This window comes from Pithys albifrons, chromosome 12, assembly GCF_047495875.1.
Source record: "Pithys albifrons albifrons isolate INPA30051 chromosome 12, PitAlb_v1, whole genome shotgun sequence".
Classification (NCBI taxonomy): domain Eukaryota; kingdom Metazoa; phylum Chordata; class Aves; order Passeriformes; family Thamnophilidae; genus Pithys; species Pithys albifrons.
Genome location: NC_092469.1, coordinates 1,321,610 through 1,344,660, shown reverse-complemented (window position 1 = coordinate 1,344,660; position 23,051 = coordinate 1,321,610). Strand labels below are relative to the sequence as shown.

The 23,051-nt window shown below is 42.7% G+C and overlaps 1 protein-coding gene across 2 annotated transcripts in view; it reads left to right on the top strand.

Annotated features, from left to right (window-relative positions):
• Nucleotides 1–677: 677 nt before the first annotated feature.
• CDH11 (cadherin 11) overlaps nt 678–23,051 on the top strand; it is a 93,463-nt gene continuing 71,089 nt past the window's right edge. The window contains exon 1 of one of the 2 annotated variants that reach the window (XM_071567119.1): nt 678–920. The gene's annotated coding sequence lies outside the window, so the exon portion shown is untranslated. Of the gene's footprint in view, nt 921–13,088; nt 13,105–23,051 lie in introns of those variants that run through there. The other variant, XM_071567120.1, reaches the window with a different exon arrangement.

The following is a 23,051-nucleotide window of genomic DNA, read 5'->3' as shown; positions in this document are numbered from 1 at the left end:
CAGCAGGAGGGCAGAGGCCTGGCCTCAGCCTCTGGCTGTGAGTTGTAACACACCAAGATTTTTCCACACCCAGAAATGCTTGGGGAACTTTGTCTTTTTTTTTTTATATCTTTTTTCCCCTTTTTTTAATTCCTGGACAAATGTCTGATTCTGACAGGAAACATGACTGGACGCTGTATAAAATCCTCCTGCTGTCTGTCCAGCCCAGACGACTCCTCCGTCGGTGCCCTGGACCAGGGGCAGCCCCCACGCAGGGACCTCCAGGGGCCGCAGGGCTCTGCCGGGGATCTGAGCCCACCCGCGGCGCCGCCGCTGCCCTGGGATGGTGCTGGGCATCTGCAGAGAGACGGCAGGGCAGGGCCAGCGCATCCCTCCCGCAGCACAGCAGCATGGGGGGCCCGCGCCCCTCGCAGACGTGCCCGTGGATGTCTGGGTGACTGAGAGGGTGCAGAACCGACCCGTGGGGAGGGGACACCCTGCCCCTGACTGGGCACAGGGAGAGGGTGCCCTGGGCTTCTTCCGCCTCTCGTTTTGCGTCTCCAACCCCAACTTCTCCCCGCGGATATCAGAGGACCCCCAGGAGCGGGGCCCGGCGGGAGGCAGGGCCGGGGGCTGTGCCCTCCCTGGGCTGGGGGGAAGGGAGAGGAAAATCGAGACGAAGCAACAGCCTCCAGCTTTTCCCTTCCTCTAATCTCGCTTCACTCCCCTTGTTCCCTCTCCCTCCCTCTTCCCTTTCCCCTCCCTCCCTCTTTCTAATTCCTGCCACTAGCTCGGAGCCTCATTCAGCAGCCGCAGCCGCTGGAGTGTAATAGGCTGAAGATGCTGCCGTGCCCGCTCCGCGGCGAGTTGTGAATGGGACTTGCCTCCTCTCCGTCGTCGGAGGGGGCCAAGGAACGCGACCAGCCCCGCCGGAGCCGCAGGTAAGCGGGGCGAGCCCTGGGGAGCCGCGGCCGGACCCGTCTGGGCGAGCGGTGCGGGAGCGCTGCGGGCGGCACGGGCAGAGCGGCGGCGAAGGGAAGGGCAGGAGCGGCGCGGGATGAACGTCTCTGGCCGCTCGGGAGGAGGATGCGAGCGGGGGCATACGAGCGGGGGAATGCCAGCGGGGGCACCCACAACTTGCCAGCGGCGAGGCCAGGCAGGTGTGCGGGAGCGCGGAGCGGGGCCGGGCGCGGTGTGGGCGCTGCGGCGGCGGCCGCGGGTCCCCGAGGGCGCGATCGTCTCCGAAGGGAGAGAGGAGACGCTCTGGCAGACGGTGGTTTTCATTATTTCCCCCCTTCAGTTCTTGTTCGGGGGCGGGGAGGAGGAGGGCGAGTGTTTGGCCGTTTTGAAATGTTCCTCCGGATAAGCAGATGCCGAAAGCCCCGAACTGAAAATCTTTTACTTGCGCTGTAGCTTCCAGGCACGAAATGGATATGCAGAAATTAGGAGGGCATGAAATGAAGGATACTCTATCCAGAATGAAAAAGGAAAGACTTTGATTTACATCCTTCTTTTCCTTTTTTTTTTTTTTAATAATTTATTTTTGCTGGCTTTCAAACGCGTTACTATTCACAAGGTTCCAAAATGGTATCTGTCTAACACGGGCTAGTCCAAAAAGCATTAGACTCTTGGGTGATACATGCATAAACACATCCCGAAGAAGCGTAAAACAGATCAGGCTGCGAGTCCCCATAAATACCGTTAACTTTTAGAATAAAAGTGCTTCCTGTCCAGCCCTTCGGGAGCACATACAGCAGTCTGACATCATGATACAAATGCCTTTACCTTCTATAGAAGTCCCCCTTTATTGTCTACTCTTTTAAATATTCATTTGCTGAGGGAAGAACCAGTATATGCTGGGAGAGCGTCTTTGTACCATTGCTACAAAGGACAGAGTGGCTGTGTAACACAGTATTTACCTACCAAGATATCTGTGACAAAGGAACCTCTTTAGCAAATGAGGTCACTAATTCAGAAATTGGCCCTTTATAAGGGGAATGCTCATTTCTTTTTCACGTTCCAATTACTAGGAACTTCCTGGGAAAGACTTTTTTCCTTTTGATTTGTGATGGTGATAGGATAAGATTTTCACAGACTCAGTACCTGTCTATTAAGAAATTAAATGCTTCTAATTATTTAATAATGGAACTGTTGAATAAGAGACGCTCTAACAGACTTCCAAGCAGAGAAGCACGAACGCAGGCACTGCTCAATGTCCATCCCTTTTCCCCCTCCCTTGCTCTTCCATCTGCTTCAATGTTTCCCAAGTCTGTATGATTCTCTAGGTAAATACTTTCTTCTTTTTCTACACTGGCTAACGGATACCCATAAATAAATAGGCGTTCAGTGCAGAAGTTCTGCAATAATTAATCTGACATCTGCCTTAGCCAGGTCTGTCCGCTGAGATTTGGAACATAAATTGATGCTTGTGCTCAGTCCTTTGAATGATTTTATAAGGAGAGATATTATAAGTATATGGAAGTGGAATTGCAGATGTTTGCTCATGAGCAGCAGTTTCATGGCAGTGGCACAGTTTGTGTCTTGGGGAGATGGGCAGTGAGACCTGGGTGGAAACTGGGAGCAGAAGGTCTGGTTTGAGCTTCATCCCCTAACACACAAGGCATCCTTTTAAGCACATTTCTTAGTCCACTATGCTCTAGAAAACAGAAGTTTCTGGCCATACCTCAAAAGGAATTCTCCTTCCTCTTGAAGGAGAACAAAATAAAGTTACAGAACTAAGAATAAGAGATTAAATAAAAGAATGGGAAATTCTTTAGGAATATTTTACCCAAAGGACGTATTTCTTTTGCTGTTCTTAGGCCCTGGAATAGATTTTTTCCCCTTTTTTAACTCTATACTAGAGCATCAGAAAATGAGCATGGACAGAAAATGCTATTTTTAGGTTTCTCTACATCAGCTTTAACTTTGCTACAATTGTGATTGTTCCCTGTCCAAAAAAATCAGTAGGAACTGAATTTCTTTATTATTAGAAATGCTTTTACAATAGGACATGTCAAAAGATAAGTCATTATGATTTATCAGCAACAGTTTCAGATGAAAATATGTATGGAAATTGTTGATTCAGAGATAGGACAGCTAAATTAATTTTCCTTTTGCATACCAATATGGGAAAGCTACAAGATTGGTATGATTTCATTGATTTATCAGATAGAATGCTTTAAACTCTATAATGTGATTTCAGCTTCAATTAATATGCTATTCTGGCAACATCTGACATATTTAATTTAGTGTAAGAAACATATGTGAAGTTCAGAGTTACAGTAGACTAACATTTTTATTTTCTGCAAATGCTGTAACCCAACAAAGCATAACTTAACAAACAAATGTTTTGTTGCTGAGAATTCCACAAGAGAAGCTCTTTCTAGCTCAGACATCATAGAAATTTAAAGTAATTTCAAACTTAAAGCCAGACTCTCTTTTTTTTTTTATGAACCCCCTAAACCAATTTTGAATCCATTTTGTGAGTTGAATGCTTAGTGAAATACCTTCAGTGTGTGAGAAACAGAGGTTTCATCTGGAATCAATTAATGTGAAACAGTTTAGCAACATGTTTCCTAGACTTTTTTTTTCTGTCTGAGTTTTCCTAGCAACGTTTTAAGCTAAAAATCTGTGTATAATTTTCTATGCCCTACCCATTTAAAAGGCACTTCAGTTTTCATTGTTTCTTTGTTGGGGCCAACCCAAAGCTTAGGGAAAGAAATTACAAGATGGCCATTGATTTAAACGGCGATTGGATTGGGCGCTTTGTCTGTATGAATTAGAAGGACTTTACCCTTAAGTGTGGTCATTTTACGTCACATATATAATTTTTTGCCGTATGTATCGGTTAAGGAGCATTGTAGTCATATACTGTGATATATACTAGATATATATGAAGACTCTTTTAGTATTTTAGGAGAAAATGCAGCAGAACTGTGTTTGGGTTTGATGCTGAGGACTCTTAGATTGAAATTATCGACCCATTTAAGTGCACGCGCGGAATAATCAAACCCATTCATCTGCGAGAGGAGGGACTTTAAGCCATTTCGTTGTTACGGGAGGGGAGCAGATCGGCCCACGGTGCGATGTGGGGCCGAAGCGCTGCGGGGCTGGGACAGTGCGGGGCGAAGCGATGCGGGGCCGGGACGGTGCCGTGCAGGGGCAGGGGCGGTGCGGGGCCTTGCAGGGCGGTGCGGGGCAGGGGCGGTGCGGAGCAGGGGCGGTGCGGGGCCATGCAGGGCGGTGCGGAGCAGGGGCGGTGCGGGGCCATGCAGGGCGGTGCGGGGCCATGCAGGGCGGTGCGGAGCAGGGGCGGTGCGGGGCCATGCAGGGCGGTGCGGGGCAGGGGCGGTGCGGAGGAGGGGCGGTGCGGGGCCATGCAGGGCGGTGCGGAGCAGGGGCGGTGCGGGGCCTTGCAGGGCGGTGCGGGGCAGGGGCGATGCGGGACCATGCAGGGCGGTGCGGGGCAGGAGCGGTGCGGGGCCTTGCAGGGCGGTGCGGGGCAGGGGCGGTGAGGGGCGATGCAGGGAGGTGCGGGGCAGGGGCGGTGCGGGGCAGGGGCGATGCGGGGCAGAGACGGTGCTGGGCCGGTGGCAATGCGGGGCAGGGGCGGTGAGGGGCCATGCAGGGCGGTGCGGGGCAGGGGCGGTGAGGGGCCATGCAGGACGGTGCGGGGCAGGGGCGATGCGGGGCAGGGACGGTGCTGGGCCGGTGGCAATGCGGGGCAGGGGTGGTGCGGGGCAGGGGCGATGCGGGGCCCCGGGCGGGCACTAGAGGGCAGTGCTGCTCCGCGCCGCCGGCTCCTTGAAAGCCGTTTTGTTGCCGGCGGAGCATCCCGCGGGATGCGGGACCGGCCCCGCCGCACTCTGGGCTAATGCCCAGGCACTTGGGCGGGATTAACAGCTCTCGAGTCGGTGGATCGCGTTACCGCCATGTGATGTTTGGGGGTCCTGGAAGTTCGGCTTGTCTGGAGACGAGCTGACTCCACAGCTGGAGTGTGGGTGTAAAATACCAGCTCTTTGAGGGTTTGGAACTCTCTTCCTTTTTCAAAGGCAATGTTGCGTTTCCTACCATGTCAAGAGTTTAAAGCCAAAAAAACTCAATGATACAGTGAAACAAAATACATCTCTTTCAAAAATGTTACCATGTTTGTGAGATCTTACAAAGACATCCTTGATAGGAAAAAAAATAGACATATTAAGCCAAATTGTTCTGGTTTTATCTGTACACATCCAGGTCAGTGGAGCTTGTAGCTGAAGAACTGAGAAAAGTATATTTTGCCAAATCCGTATATCCTGCAGCACCTTGGAATACAAAAGGTGTTGTTACAACCCATGACTGCAAATCACAGAATCACAGAACGGTTTGGATTGGAAGCAAATTTAAAGCTCATCTCATTCCCATCCCCTACCATGGGCATGGACCCCTTCCACTAGACCAGGATGCTCCAAAACCCATCCAACCTTCCCTGGATTCTGAGCAGCAAGGACACACATGACGATAGAGATTTTAAATGGTTCCAGGCATGGAAAGAGGCTCATTCCACCTCCCTCTTCCCCAGACATCCACTTTGGAGTGTTGCAAAGACAGGATTCCAGGCTGCATAGATCTTCAGTTTGACTCACAGACCAACCACATTCCTGTGTACAAGAACTATTCACCATGTGTGACGGAGTGCAGAGCTCCACAACATTGCATCAGTACGGGCAGATATGCAGGCACAGAAGTTAATGCATCCAATAAAAATCCTTGCCTACAGCTTTGGTGCCCACACCAGGCAAGACAGTGCCATAATTGCTGTACAGCCTTCTGTCAATGGCCTGATAAAGGATATTAATTAAGAATTATCTTGGAATAACAAGTCCTAGTGAGAGAATTAGTAACTACTACACAGGGAAATGAGCACAGCTTTGTGTTGCAGAGGCCTGATAGCTGCCTGTCCTCTGCGCTGCCAGGCAGGGAACGTGTCCTCAGCCATTCAGTGTGCTCAAGGTGGGTGGAAAAGTTCGAGTTGCCAGTCCTGTTCAAGCCCTCCAGATAACATTCCTCGTGGCTGGGACATCAGCTGTGCCTTGCAAGGCAGCAGAAATTCAGAGCCAAGTCTGTGGAGCAGCAGTGCTGCTGCTGAGCATTGCCCTGGGGAAGGTGACATTAGGGCTGATTTTGCCTGACAGAGCCATGAGGGCTCCTTCCATAACTGCCTGGGTGGTGTGGCTGCTGTCAGGCAGCCCAGCCCCACGGAGCTCTGCTGGCACCAGGAGCCATAATTTAGCTCCTCAATTTTAAAGTGCTGGCTTAAGCAAATTCTAAGGGGGTTTTGTGTTTGGTTTTTTTCCTGCAAATTTTGGCAGTGAGTAAGAGTCCTTCTGAATCAGCAAGAGTTCATCAGAATTCTTAATTGTAATGCAATGGCAGGCAGAGTTGGAATAGTAGAAATCAATGTAAATAGATTAAAAGAAAAGGACCAAGTAACTGAATGTAAAAGAGGAGCCAGGATTTTCCAGAGTGATTGGTGAACGAAGCAGCAATAGGTGTGCAAACACAATTTATTATTATAATGATGATTTAATACTTCATCAACAGGTAGGCTGTAGCTTCACCATAGATACACCCATATAAAATGCAATTGTGAATCCTGGAGCATCATAAAGCAACAAAACTGAACAGAACTTTGACGAGAGACTATCAGCTGTAGGAAGTGCCTATCTAGACAGTAATTACAATTAAGGTGTCATTGTGTTGATACACTCTGGCAGTGTTGCAATGAACCCCCAATGATGCTGTGAGAACACAGGGCTACACAGTTGAATATTGGAGTGATGAGCAGAAGGAATTATATTCAATAACCCTTTAAGATATAATTATTCAATAACCCTTTAAAATATAATTCACAGAATTTCTGTGTTTATGAACTACACTTTTATCTTCTTCCCTTTGTACAGTGCACTAAACTTTACATTTTTGGTGTACCATCTTAAAGCCACCATCTCTTTTCACGTGAGCTCCTAATCACACACAGACTGTGCCAACTTGGGATGTTAAAAAGTTCCTTAACTTGGTGCCAATCCCATTAAATTGCTGCTTTTTCTGCCCCACATTTTTGTGCTCTTCATTTTACACAGTGCAATTATTAGATATTCCAAGTGAAAGAGTTACATTTAAGGTTAAACTGCTGCCATACAAACTCTGGTTCAACATAATTTTTATCCCAGAGAGGCTGCTGATATATATTTTTAAATAAAATAAAATTTCAGAAACATATTAATTGGTCTCAGTGGTTAAGTTAAATAGTTAAACACATGCATACATATCATTCTGCCAAGGATAAGTCATTAGTTCAGTATAAAGCAGAAATGATGGCTCTATTTGAGTCAGGAGACTAAGTCCTATTTCCATTAATGCTAACTGTTTCATTAATACATGCATGTGTCAGCATTAAGTCATAAATTTAAATGGTATGTCCTTCTTGATTTAAAGTAATTATCTCAAAGATCTTGGCTGCTGAATGAATAACTGTTACTCCTTTCATCTTTTATCAACTAAATTTTTATTATTTTTTTTTTATGTAGACCTTGTAAGGCAAACAAAAGAAATAGAGTTTGTGCAAAGTTGAGTGGCATTTGAACCAAAAATTAATGTATTTTCAAAAACACCTGTAACTATACCAGCCCCTAGATGAGGATTCACAGACCTTTTTAGACATACTACGTGCCTGCCTACATCTTAGGTGTACTTTGTGCCTGTTTATGTTTATTTTAATTTATAAACCTTATGGGAAAATTTTAATTGAACAAGTAAAAATTGCAACCTCTAAACTATTGAAAAAACAAAGACACTAAAAATGTTTATCCCTAATTTTTGTGAAAAATTAAATTTTACCTAAGAGAAATCCAGAGGTAAACACAGGACTTCAAATAGTATTTACAAAATAAAAGACTGGTCTCATTAGAACTAGAAAACACACCTGAAATTTCAGAATTCAGTTGTAGGATTCAATATTGTCCTTTTCAGAGCAAGGCTGTAGTGCATTTGTTCCCTTCAGGGTACTTTGTGTCCAGGACAGAAATGATTGTGAGCTTTTCCAGGAATGGGCAATATTCAAGCAGTCGGATGCTGCCAGGTTGACTCAGCGTGTCCAGGGCAGTGATCCACCCTCCTGTTCCACGCCACAGAGATCACCAGACTGGGGGGTCTGAGATCACTCAAACATTTATCCAGTGCACACAGTGAACAGGTAGTTTTTATGATATCATCCTCTTCCCATTCTTTTTCAGCATATTTTTCTTGCAGTTGAAATTCCAGTGAAGACCTTCAATATTTCACATTAGAGAAAGCCACTGTTCATTCACAGTTTCAAACCCAATTTCTCCAGACATAAGAGGTTCCAAAATTTTGAAAAGCAGTTGAGTAATAATTTTACTTGGGGCTCTGCTTCAAATAGAAAATTTTGTCCAGTGCTGATTGTTGCCTTTTTATTTGTTACTGTTCCAATTATAGCTGGTATAGCTGGGAGAATGTGGCTGATTAGTATGCATTTCAATTCTTTTTAGCACAGTAGCAATTTCCATAGCATTTCCTTTTCTAAAGCAAGAAAACGTAGCAGGCAGTGGCATTTGCATGCAAACAATTTATCATTTACACACAAAAGGGCTGATTAGGTAGCAGTACATGTGACTGTGGGTCAGACAGGAGGGTCATAATAGTTCCTTCTGTCCTTAAAATTGTGAATTTTGTAATCTATATGTGGAAAAAGATCCTAAATCTATTATGTTGATGTTTCATGTACTAGGATTACAAGTCCTCTTAGAGATCTCTGGTAGGGTTTTCTGTGGTGCTTTGGCCATACCCATGTAAGTGAAAGCAGTTCAAGATGATCTCTTCCTTAAGCCAGTGCAGGTCGCAGCCCATTGCTCTGTCCAAAAAAAGTTGATTTGGAGACTTCAGAGCTAACTGGGCCATGACCTGGGTTAGAAGAAACCCTGTACAATAGCTAAGGTCTCTGTCCCTGTGCCCCTGGAGCCTTTCCCATGCTCTGGGCATCGCCCTTGGTCTCTCAGGTTCCTGCATCATCATCTGGAGTTCATTGTACTTGCCTGTTTGTGCATGATCTTTCCTGCCCCTCAGTTTATTAGATCCTGCTCCCCCTCTACAGCACAAAATCTAATATTCAGTGAACGTTTCAACTTCCAAGTCTCCCATTTTGCAATGTAAACTTTGCTCTGAACTTCCTTTTGATTTTCATGCTTCTGCTCTGTTCAATCATCAGCACATACTCTCAGATGGGGAGACATTCTTCTTGGATTCACTGGATCAGACTTGTCCAACACTTACCTTCTCCTTTGACCTGAATTAAACAAGGGTTTCCCATTCCCAGCCTGCAGTGCAATCATACCCCTCACTACAAGCCTGCAGATGATGTCCAGTGACCTTCTACACATGTTAGTGTTTTGGATTAGCAAAATTCTTACTCTCTGGGTATTTGTCTCGGTATATGTCAAACTGCTGGGAGCAGTTAAACAGGATAAAATTATTCTCAGTATGTTCAATGACTTCAATAATTATTTACTTTGCAACAAAGAAGACTCCACAATTAAATATGGCAGCAGTGGTGTGATCTGAGAAATAGTTGAGCCCTCTTCAGGCAGGGGAAATGGAAACCAGCCTTTATGTCTCACTAGACAATTTATACACAATATGCAGATGTCATGTGGAACTAGGACATGATGAACATCATGAAAAAGGTAGCACAAAGATTTACTCTGTGCTGCAGTGATGTGCTGTCATTCTAGAACATCACAGATGAGTAAGTGGCTGCTGGCTTGGGCTTTAAAGGAACAGCCAGAACACATGAGGAAAATCAGGAGTCAAAAGTCAAATTGCTAATTTTTTGCATGACATGGACGTGATGTTGAATTCCACCTTATTGTGCCCTTCAGTGCGTATTTGTACTTTTAAAAGGCCAGGAGAACGTCCATCTTATTTCATATAAGTCCAGAATTTTGTTATTGTTGTTAGCAGCCTTTTTAATTACTTCCACGAGCAGGCAAGTTGAAATTGTTTCTCTGCTGTTTGCATGTTACTGCTTAAAATTCGGACTGGTGAACCTGATATAAAACAGAAATTATATTGGACTCGATGGGATTATTCATTGACATTGGAATTATTGATCAGTATCCCTGATTGAGTTTCAAGTGGTTTTGGTGGTTATGTTAATGCATGTTTGCAACTGGAGTTTAGGGGGAAGTGTGTGTGAATTCCAGGGCTAAGCCAGGTTTTGGTCATGGCACTGTCAGGAGTACACTAACATATGCACAAAATTGCACTAATATTTGTTTAATTATTCAGTCAAATTGAACAAGAAATGAGCTGAGCTGAAATAATGAAGTCTATAGAGAAAGTGCCAGCTCTAATTTTACCAGGATTTGACAGCTGCTCATTGTCATGACCTTGGCTTTTTCATGAGGAGCTGGAGGTCAGGAAGTGTGCCCCTGTACATGCTGCCTTCATGAAGTTCTGAGGGCCATCATCTGAGCAGACTCGGACCAGATTGTCCACATGTATCAGATTATTGAGGGACTGGGTGCAGTTCTGTATTCTGGTCACATAGCTGTAAAATCCTGCTTCTTCCTTTGTGATACTTCTTTTCAAAAATGAAGGACCGGCAAGTTATTTCTTGAAAGTAGTTCATAACTTGAGACCTACCCAATATGGGGATTTTAACTACTTCTGACTCTTTTTCTTTGCAAAAAATTACAGGAGGTCATTGATATTTATTAAGGAAAGAATGTAAGTTAATTTAATAATGTTTCCACATGACTTTTTCCACTGGTGTATTCTGCTCTTGGAGGAAAGAATGTTTTTGCCTAGAGATGTACCCCATCTGGAAATTACATCCATTTTTACTAGAAATGAAATCATTCAAAGTAACTGCAGAAAAGCTTGTGTTTTAACTGTTTCCATGTGCTTTAGTGTCGACTACATTTAACCCATAAATGCCTTAGGCAGTTTGTTACTTCGAGTTAATGAATGGTAATTTCTTCTTGAATCTGAGATCAGCAGCTCCTCCTTGATCACTTTTCAGGAATGTTACAAGAAGTGTTTACTCAAATATGAAGGTTTCTTGTTTCCCATGTTGGTGCAGCTCCTGTAAAAAGCATAAAATTGTATATCCATTAAATTCATTTCTCATTCTTACCAATTCATTACACTTGTTTCCCCTTTGGGCTTTATGAAAGGCTTCAAGTTTTATTTTCCAACAAATTAGGAACATAGCATCTTTTTAATAACATATCGAGCATTTTAAATGTAAATATGTGAATTTCTCTCTTCATCCTCATGCCCCCAAATAATCTGTCTGTTATCTAGGGGAAGGCAGGCAATCAGTATACCTTGTCAAGGCTGTATCTTTCTGAACTCAGATGTCACTGCATGGCAGGAATGCTCTCCACAGCTGCACCTTAAAGGACAGGTGTCTTTCTGCCATGAATGATACCAGAAAAAGTCCTGTTGCAAAACTGGTTTTTCCACTTCTCAGAGTCTAGTGATGTCATTTCCATAATCTATGGAACTGCTGCTAAAATTAGGGGGATATATATGGCTGTGTTCTTGGAGTCATGTAGGGAACTGAGATCACTATATATTAATTATGCCTTCTAATTATGTCCTTTTAGTAACCTCCTCATGTCCCAAAAGAATCCCAGAATGAATGAAGAGGAGCATAATTCCTCATTTCTGGAGAGGAATTCTTTCAACAATCATATTCAGAATGGCAAAGCAGCTGAGAGTAGAGTGTCTGTATTGACTGCTAGTTTGTGTTCTGCAGCGTTGCTTGGAGTGGTCCTGGCAAGGATGACTTCACCCCAGGGGTGCATTTGAGGAGAGGGAAGGCTTAAATCTATTGTGCTTATTTTAAGAGTGTTCTTTCACCTGACTAGAGGAGTCTGTGCCTACTCACATTTCTTTGGGGGGAAGTAATTGGAAGCATAAGAGTGGTGAAAACTCTTGTATTGTGAGGGCAAACCCCTTTGCTTCTCAGAAGTATTTTTATGTGTCTCAATGTCACACCCTCTAAAGAGCAGCTTCCAAAGCATGACAGTAAGACAAGTGAACTTGACTGGAAAATAATTTCAGTTTTCTTGGGAGGGGGAGTTTCAGCCTTACAATAGACATCCCTTACAACAGACATCCCTGTCTATGCTATAGGGAGCCTATTGGATCTGCTATGCCCACTGTGCTCCTATTGGAGCAGCATCCCCAAAGGAGGCTGTGGAGCTCCCTTGGAAATGACAGAACGTGGCATGAAGTCTGCTACTAGTGACAAAAGGGTTAAAAACCATATGGGCTGGTTATCTGTCTGGAGCTTCAAACAATCACATTCTACATCAAAAAGGGACTGCAGCAACTCCCTGATCAAAGCTCAGGTAATGTAATTATTTGCCTTCATGAATCAAGGGGTCCTTGAACAAGCTTACTTTGCCTGGATATTAGAATATGGGAAATTTATTGTTTCACTCCTTCTAATATTCCAACATCAAAGACAGCCTTTTCCTATAAACAAAGCAATCTGAAGTCAAAGAATTGAAGCAAAAGTTAATGTGGAGAGATGCAGCTTTCCAGGGGCTTTGTGAGCTGGAATTTAAACTGACTCCTGTGGGGTGAGATATTTACCACCATGATTCTTTGCCTCTATTTTATGTGAGAAATCATCTATACCGAATCCTGTGAACTCAAATGCTTAACTCCTCTTTTGCGTTCACTTAGTTAACATTGATTTTCCTGTCCCTCAGTTTTAAGTGATGTTTCGTATTTTGGTTTGCAAATCTCTGTTTGCCAAGCCCCGAGTGGCTCTTTGCCCACGTCACGCTCTGAGATTTAATGAGCAGGTGCAATTAGGCTGCGTGCCCCGCGCGGGGCAGGGCTCGCTGCTCTGCCCCAGCCCCGCAGGATCCGCAGGAAATCGCGGGCAGCGAGGGCAGCGCTGGGTCCGGAGCGGCCGCGGCGGTGCCACCCTGTGCCATCGGCAGCCCCGCCGCGGCTCAGCAGTAATGAAGCGAAAATGGACTGGCATTTTTAAACCCCTCAGCGTGTCAGAGGAGTGTGCGCTGATAGCAGAACGGATCTGCAAAAGTAAATATTGCTTTATTTCTAGGAAAGATTAATTCCTTTGCATCTTACTCTTTTATTTTTGCATTTTCTTTTCTCGGGCTGCCAAATTTTCTTTCACAGCTGGGGCTTGATGCTTCTTTTTTCCTTGTTCATGGACCAAACATAATATACTAAAATTTCTTGGGGTAAGTGCCAGCCTTAGTGTGTGTGTTTTGTGTTTACCTGAGACATCATTTCTGCATCAAAGCTCTTATTGCCTGTGCTGTCCTGGGTTTGTGTGTGTTGGATTCAAACCTGCAACAGTCCTGGCTGTGAAGCTGCAGCTGAAGGCAGGCAGATGTCCCTGTGCTTCCCTGTTTCTTAGCGGGAACCAAAGTAAATTAGTGGGAGACAAGTCAGGACAGACAAGAAACAAATGCAGTCACTACACCTGGCCACAAATATTTCCCAGAGTGATGTAAAGTTATGTAAATAGAAAATAAAACAGGTTGGCTCATCCCACCTGCTCATATTTGCCTGGGAAATAAGTACCACAAATTTCTACTGCTGCAGATCCTTTTGCAAATGAAAATTTTTTCTTTAAAAATGCAATGGAAATTCTTAAAGAGTAGAAGGGCTGCAAAATGCAACATTACGATAAATAATCTAATTATTTTATATAACACAGTAAATAATAAAGATAGCAGTGGAGTATTCTGCCACTCTCTGGTGAGCAGCTCTACAAAGTATTTTGTTTAAAATGGTGGTGGGATGCTTGGAGAGACATGGTCCTCTGCTTTGTGTGAAGAAGGTATAATCTTCATATACTGACTAACTGCAGAACTCTTATCAGCTCTGTGCACTGCAGCTCCTTTCAGTAAAGTCACAGAAATAAGTCAACTAGACTAAGTTTTAAAGATATTCCAAATTCTTATCATATACCCATAACTGTTACCAGAAGAATACACTGTTCATGTGAGTCTTTTTAAACCGCTGGGTCTGATTTTTCAGTTTCTTTAATTTGGACATGAAGCTTTTAAGTTTGAAAGACATTGCTTTTAATGTCAATGAACAAACACAATCAGTTTATTACTAGTCATTCTGGATTCTTCAAGAAGTCATCCAGCAGAAAGGGAATTATTTCATTAGAGGGAAGTCACTTGGTTGGTATTCAAGACAGAGAGACAATATTGCCAACAAGTTTTCTATGTGTGTGTGTGTGTATACATATATATATATATGGATATATGCATGTAGACACAAATGTTGTCTGTGTGTGTGTGTATATGGAGAGATGGGATATTGGGAAGAAATTCTTGGCTGTGAGGGTGGTCATGCCCTGGCACAGGGTGCCCAGAGAAGCTGTGGCTGCCCCATCCCTGCAAGTGTCAAAGGTCAGGTTGGACAGGGTTTGGAGCAACCTGGTCTGGTGGGAGGTGTTCCTGCCCATGGCAGGGAGTGAATGGGATGAGCCTTAAGGTGCCTTCCAACCCAAACCATTCTGTCATTCTGTGATTCTATATGAGATATGATTCTATATGAACCCTTCCTTCCTGAATGTCTGTCCTAGTTCTCCTGTGAAGTCTCTGATGTGAACATGAGTTTCTGGAAGCCTTGGTTTGTGCCATACCTGCTCAGTATGTGTGGTGGTTCCATGGGCAGTGGGTGGTGCTGGGACAGATCACATTCCTGTGCCATTACCAGAGGGGGAGGAATTGATTAGCAATAACACACTTCATTAACACTGCACTTTCTCAATCATTGTAATTGTGGCTTTTCCCTAAAACATCAAGTGGAACAGGTTTTGTTTCAACCAAATCAATCTAATGTGTTAAAATTTACATAATTTCCTCTCATTTCGTTTATAGAGCAGCAGGAATTTTAATTTGCATTGTCTGTATAGTCTATAATCAAAGTGTTAAGAGCACAAGGTTTATTCATTATGTATGGCATGTAGTGACAAATTTACATAATGGGTTGCATCTTGCAGAAATATTCCTTCTTTCCCTACTCCCACCTTCACAATTTTGGCTATAACTGATTTTCTATAAACCTGTTAATTCAATTACACAAGCCTTTGAGTTCCATAAAACATTTATTATGGAGAAGTATCCTTACAAAAATTAAAAAGTGGATAAAATATCATAGTGAAAGAGGAGAAGGGCTAAGGGAAAGCATTGATTGATAACTGGACTCTTTCCTGATTTCAGGAGAAAGTTGATGCAAACCCACTGAGGTTTGTGCTGTTGTTCTGTAGTGAAGGTGAACATTCAGAATTGAATGAAAAGGTGCCTTTATGTTTGTTTAGTGGCAATTAATATATAGAGTCTGTTCTATGAAGAATTTCAGAACTAAGTTAGAGACTAAAAGGACATTAAGCAATGGAGATGCTGTAGATGCAAACCTTCATCACAGACTTGTCTGCCAAGGCCAACCCTTGCTTTATGAAAATAGAGTGCTTAGTGTGATTGTTCTTTAATAGGCAATTACTATATTTTAGTAAATAGAGAAGAAAACCTGAGGATTTTGATAATGTTTGTTGGAGATAAAATCTTATCTAAATGAGGGATATAAAGCTACACAACTCATATGAAGCATTCCAGAGCATCAGATTTATCATCTACATTGTTGATTGCTGTGTTTCAGCACATGACAGGCAGTTCCCTTCTCCCTTTTGCTGCCAAGAGAGGATATTGAGTCTAAAATGTAGGAAGGCACTTTTATTTTTATTACATCGAGCTATCTTGTAATCCAACAGCGTAAACAAATATATTCCATGTACTGGCATGTACAGAAACTCAGGTAGTACAAGATTTGTCTACCTTTGATCAAAGTAAAACTTGTGACAGAGATGCAGAATATATTTAAGTGTTGACAGCCACACTGTTTGTAAGGGATTAGGTGGACAGGTGTTTCAGTCCTCTACAGAAACATTCATACAAATATCATTATTTGTATACTTAGATCCCTAATCTGATGCTAAGAGTTTAAAACTGTCAAAGCATATTGTATTTAAATTGTATTTTATTCCATGCTATGGCAAGGGGGTGTGGGTGTATTACGTGCATGGTGACTTGTGTTTTCAAGTTATACAAGTACAGGAGCAGACACCCAATCTGACAATTGTGAATATTTCAGTCTCTGCATGGAACTGGAATGAAACCCTGGTTTATATAGCAACTGTTGACACCAGTGTGCCAAAAGGCTTTTTAAACAGTGTGATGTCCATGTAGATGCAGCAACTGCACCTCAAAATGAGAGTGTACATGACAGCCAAAATTTTGGGATTAATACCTAGAGAGAAGGTGCTCAGTTTGTTTGGAGACGTGCAAAGGACAAATGTAAAGCCACTTAGCCTTTGGGAGAGAGGAAATCCCAGGAAAGGGGAGCCTTGCTTTGCACAGACCTCATCACCAGAATGGCCTATTAAGGTGACCATGAAACTGTAACACTGGCCTCATTTTCCTCAGCTTTTCCCCAAAATTACTGTATGTGCTGCACTGTCCTTGGAAATGCCATCTGATTCTGCTCTCCAGCTCCTCTGGCAAGAACTGGCTTGCCTTCCTTCCATGTTTTTTATTTCTTACCCATTTTCCTACTGTTTTTCCACATCCATTAAATCTTGTTTAAAAATTTGCAAGAGATTTTTCCAAGGTTTACAGAGAGAGGCACATAGCAAGGGCTGGTCATGTAACCATGGTTGTCTGTTTGCCCAGCCATACTCTCAGAGATAAACCATGTATTTGCTCAGTATTCATGGTTTTATAGTGGTCCCATTACACTTGCAGGAGCTGTGGAGTAGGAGGTGCAGGAATGTGCTGAAGATTTTAACTTGCTTCCCTTCTATATACAGTTGTATGAACTTCACATTGATCTTGTAAGCTTTGCAGAACATTCTTGTTAAGTTGAAGTCTTGCTTGAACTACACCTGGGTTTGGATTCTGGTCAAGCATCAGCACATCTTGTTGTTTATTAAGCATCAGCTGAAAAAATGCGAGTTGGAAACGTCCCCACAGCTCTTTGCAGAGCTCCTGCTGCCCATCTGCAGGGAGCCAGCCTGGCTGTGGGGTGACAGTGGCTGCTTCCAAACACCCAGCAAGAGACAGGGAGAGGGGGAAAGTACATGAAGATATATGAAGTGCAATCCAGTTTATACCATCTGAGGATGTGCTCTCTGAGTAATTGCAACTGGAGATTGGGTGAACCTTAAAAAACCTCTGTATTTACTTCTAAGACAGGTGAATGAAACTTGGGAGTTGAGTTTGGGAAATCTCACTCTAGAGCTGGCTTTGTCCTGCTGCCCTGAGCTTTCTAGGGGAATAAGACCTGCTGGAGTCTAAAGAGCCCATTGAATCTGCTACTGTCATGAGAATAAACTATGGTAGTCAGGGCAGTATGTGATGTTGAACAGTGACGTCCAGCAGTGCACTGGCTGCTGCAGGTGCCATCGCTCATATCCTGCTTCGTGCAATTTGAGATACAGCTTTTCTTGTCCCTGCCTTCAGCAGCTGTCATGTACATCAAGCTTCAGCCTAAATCTGTGTTTGTGGCACTCTTGGTGAATAAGAAAAATGTGCTTTACAACTCAATGTGAGAGATGAAAGAGAAATCAGATAAATTTAAAATGTTTTACAAGTCTAGCAGGCTGTCTCTTGCAATGGCTGCAGAACTTGGGCAGTCAGGGAAAATAAAATTTACATTTATCAGTTGAAATAGTAGATATTTATTGTAAATGTTATTATGGACAATTAAACAGTAACTCTTTTATTCCTGTGAATGGCTAGAGCTAATTAAAAGACCAATTGCACCTCCTTTCTAACCTCTGGAGGGATAGTTTGACATCCAGGCAGGAAAACAAGGGAATGGCTCTTCTTCTCTCAGATGTTGTGGTTTGGGCAGGACTTAGGCCAGCTTGCGTCACCCCCGGGATTGTTTTTCAATTTGTTCTCTTCTTTTTCTGTAACATGGAATGTGGTATTTTCCAGGTGTGTTCCTCCTCCAGGACCTGTGTGTGATTTCTCGAGCTCTCTGCATAGAGCACATTGTAATTTCGGTATTTTGTCCTGTATGGCATCCCTGGGGTTTCCTGAGGCACTCAAACCTGTGTGCTGCACACATGAGGTGGGGCTCCAGTGGCTGCACCTTGCTAAGCTGCTCCTGCTCTGTCTGCCTGAGCTGCTGGAGCTGGAGCCTGAAAACTGCTGTTCCTCACTTAGAGCAGAAACCCCTTGTTTTAAGCACTAATATTTACAGGGTGCTTCTAAAATGTTAAAGGTATTACTGTTGACAGCTCTCAAAGGAAATAGATCAGCTGCAAAATATTCCACTATTTTAGTGGTTCTTTCCCTCCTTGATCCTGTTTCAGAGACTATACAAAAATTCAGTAGGTTTAGACCTATTAAAACCTATGCAATAGGTTTTTTGGAAACTTACTTTTAAATCAGGGAAAGATCAGCAATATGACACCGCTGGCTCGAGAGGCAAAATGAAATGCCACATAACTGAAATAAGTGCTGCACCTCTTTGTGAGGCAATGGCTGCATTTTTGGTCCCTGCATGATTAGATTTTCTTAATACCTGCCATGCCCATGTGTCTTCTTCCGTGACCATCCTGGGGGAGGCTGCTGGGCTCCTCCTCGGGGTGACAAGCAGAAGTTAATGACAGCACTGGGATTTTTGGCACCTTTTCCACTCTGCACTGACTCCATGCTCACAGCGTGATTATCCCTCAGCTCTGCTCTGTGGCACTGAGTGCAGGGTGTGCATCATCACTGCTCCTTCGAGAAATTTCCCAGGAATTCATCAGTGCAGCGATTATTTTGGGGGAAAAGGCCCTTTTGACTCCAGGATGATTCCTGCAGGGTGTCACCAGCACCAGTTTATTGTTTCTCTTTTCTGATGTGCTTTCAGTGAATTTTGGGCAAGTTATTATTTGGGTTACCCTTTATTGGGGTAATGTAGATTAGCTTAGTGGTGGTCTGAGGAGGCAGAGACAACTCAGGCTACAGTGGGATCAGAAGGCTCACCAGAGACAAAGGACTTTATTTTTAGTAACAGCTTCACTTTTATCTACTCCTGTATATAACATGCCAGTACACTATTGGTCAGCAGTTCACCTCATACATGGAAAGATTCTACTGGTTACAAGGCATCCACATTCTACAGGTGGCTCTCTGGTCCTTAAGGATGCTTTCATCAATCACCTCAGACCTTACGAAATACACACACACACCGTCACCCCCTTGTGATGGGGGATGATAAGCAACTTCATATATTCCTGGATAGCAAAGCAGTCCTGGCACATATTTGTGTGTTTGAGGATGAGTTAATATGGTTAATGCAGGCAGAGGGAAGGGTCCTGGAGGTGTTGAATTTATAATCCATGTTCCATGTTATCCTGCAGGAAGCTGGTTACTGGCTTGATTGTGAGAGCTGAAATAAAAGGGACAATAAGCAATGCCAGAGATGGAAGGAACACAGATCTTCTTAGCTCCATATGCACTCTTTGGAATGAAATTTCTTTTTACTGCTTTTGTGTTAAGGAAGAAAAATATGAAATTATTTCTTACTCATGAATTTTCACCTTAGTATTGCTCTGTCTTTCATCTTTTTAGTGCCCAGATCCTTCTTTTAACTCATGCCTCTATTGACTATTTTTAAATATACCAATACCACAGATTATCTTTCCACATTCCTGATCTCCTTCAACTCCATGAGATCTTTATTGCTGAGCTTTAATGGGTCAGGTCTAAGGGCTCAGAGTGCCACATACAGTGGATTTCCAAACTCAGTTCAGGTTTTTCAGCACACTTACTACAGAGATTCTCCTTTTTCTCTCCTTTTGTTGTTCGGTTTGGGTTTATTTATTTTTATTTTCTCTTTTGAAAAAAAATTGTAATTCTAATTATTTCAAGCATAATTACATACTTCAAAATTTTGAGAGTACTAAATGTTTTGGAAAACACTAAACCAGGCAGTTAATATGCATCTTCTCCTCCTCAGAAGCAAATAGTGTTGGAACGCTTTTGAAGAGGCCATAGATTGCTGCAAGGCAGCTGAGGGGAGAGGATTGGATTACTTATGCCACAATATTCACGTGGCACTGAGCCTAAATGGCTGTCAGAAGAGTTTCTCCTGTTGAATGATCAAGATAAAGCTGCTGCAATCCTTCCAGCTGTGCAAGCTTTAATTACCCAAACCTGGGCTAACCCCTCTAAACAACTCTGGCTCTCCTGAACGGCAACCCTGAAACACCTCACCCCAAAGAACATCCTGGATGAATTGCAGCTGTTGGAAGGAACATTGTTGGAATGGGGATCTTTGAGCAAGGGATTGCCAACACTTTTCTTAAAAGATTTTGATAATAAGAAAGCAAAGAGTGGAATTCATTTGTTAACAATTCCCATTTTCAGATTTACTTGCCATCTCTCAGCTCAGAGGAAATGAACTCTATTTGCAGTGGTTTTTCTGTATAAAATGTCTCTAATGTTCTTTTAAATTATGTGTTTGTTGTATTCTCACAGAGCCTGAGGAAAGCAAGAGGTGTATATTGTGTTAATGGATCTCTATTGAATTCCATAGTCTTGTCCTTACCATTGAAAAATAAATTTTGTGAAAATTTCAGCAAGTGTATCAGATCACAAGATACTCCCTGCTTTTCATTTACTCTTTTCCAACTAGTTCAATGCAACTATTTCAGTTCCAATTATTTGTTCCTTTGGATTTAAAATTGAGGAAATGTAAATATTTTATTTCTTCAGCAAATTGTTCCTCAAGAATGTGTGAGAGTACCACAGAATGAGACCAAATTCAGATAAAACTGGCTGTAATAACATCCCAAGGAACTGTTAAGGTTCTCAAAAGAAAGAACATTAAATTAATACAGGGTAGTAATTTCTTTCAAGTATTTTCTCCAGATACTATTGTTAAGAATTTAAATAGATTTTTTTTCTTATTTGAACTGTTATTATTTTCTCCAGCTTCTTTTAGAATAATGTTGCCAGTATCTATTTCACTCACAAATCAAATTGTTGCAGAAAAGAAAGGGCATTTGCTACCTTGAAGTTCTGGTTTCTCAGCTGCTGAAATAGGCAAAAAAAAACATACAGTGAGAGACTTGCTGTAATTTTAGATACTTATTTCCTGGAAGAAAAAAATCTTGAATTTTTAATTCAGAAGAAAATTAATTCCATCCCTTAGTATTCTTAGGAAATGACTCATGAACAGTTTTCACTCACTAGCAAATCTTTTTTTGGGTGAGATGTGAGACTGAACTTCTGAGGAACTGCTCACGCCCACATCGTGTCAGTTGGACTCGCCTGACTCGGGGTTCCAAATTTGCTTCTTTGTCTGCCTCTTGTTAGGACAGAATTTAGGAATATATTGGAAGTCATGTGGGTACATGAAAATTACATACAGTTGGTGGGAGACTTTCATTCTGTGTCACATCAGTAGTAGCTGTTCCTGTTTGGGATGATGGGAACAGGGAAAATCCTCTGGATTCGACTCCTGGAGCTATGGAATATAGAGGGGCCTGAGAGCAGAGAGCTCTGAAATGACTCTTCTTTTCATATTCCTATTTGCAATTAGTTTTTAGTCAGGACAGTAGAGGAAACAAAATTTGCCTCACAAAAGTAGATGTTGCTTCTTAAAGAAATGTTCTCTCTCCAAACCTTCTGGTCCAAGTTTGAAGGGGGGTTTTTGTGATTCGAAATTTAAAAAGAAAAAAATCTCCTGAAGATATTTTTCATCTTGTTCTGCAGTAGAAAGTGTTTGCTAATACAGTTGTGCCAGGATATCTGTATCAACAAGGATCTGCATTTTAAGCACAGTGTGTGTTGGCAAAAGAATGCTTTTATCAGTTTGTGGATAACACTCGCAGAGCAGAAAAGGCTTGTCCTTGCAGCTGGAAAACTTCTCTGCTTTTTGTCTTACTCTGTTTCCAGTGAGGAGGGGATGGAACATCACTGTTGTGGGCTGGACCCGTATTTTCAGGGAGCCGGAGAAAGTGAAACATTGCTAATTCAGACATGTCTAAAGTTTCTGCTATTCTGTTAAAAATAACTTCTAAAGTCACAATTTTAAAGAAACACTGACACCAGCAACAGAAAATGTGTCAGTCAAAAGCGATTTAAGGTCTTGCAAAAACTGACAGCAGTGACTGATTGAGTCTTCAGGTTAATGTTGCATTTTCTAATCCAGAGAGATCTTAACAAAAATGTGAGTTCTCCTGCCATTGTGGGTTTTTTTAATAGCTTGTTTTATGGCCTTTTCCAGGTCATTCATCTCTTTACACCTTCCCAGATGACTGTGTCCATCTCTTATAGTATGTTTACACATGGTTTTAGAAGTCAGGAGCCTGTAGGAAAATTGGTCCTACTGTCAAACCAGGAATAGTTTCCAATGTAAGTGATGAGAACTTTTCTTACTTAAAAACCTTGTTCAGAAAACTAAAAACTCATGGATGTAACAGTCAAGAGCCGTGACCTTTAGTTCAGAACCTGCAGGAGTTACAGTTCACTATGTGCATCAGCATTAAATTAATAAAATTAAGCACTTCTTAGCTTGGAAATGTCACTGGTGGAACAATGTGTCATTCGTACACTGCATGATAAAGTCCTTAGTGTCAAAGCACAATTTCCATTTGTCTCTGCATAAACTTGAAAGTGCAAAAGATATTTAATCCAGCCTGGAGTGTTTTCTGTGTCTGAAGGTAGGATTTTTTTAGGAAGAGGTAGGACAAAAAATAAGTAAAAAAAGCTCTCAGCAACCTGTCACAGATCAGTCCTTGGATGTGCCAAGAGGATAAAACTGCTGCAGCTCTTTTGTTTCTTGCCCACCAAGAAATATTCCTGCAGCACATGGGGTACCTTTGCTCAGCTGTGTAAGAAGAACTTAATTATTGCTGATAATTGAGAAACTACCAATGCGAAGTTCTTATTCCTTCAGAATCATCAGCCTGCCGGGTGCTCAGGTCAGAGCTGTGATGG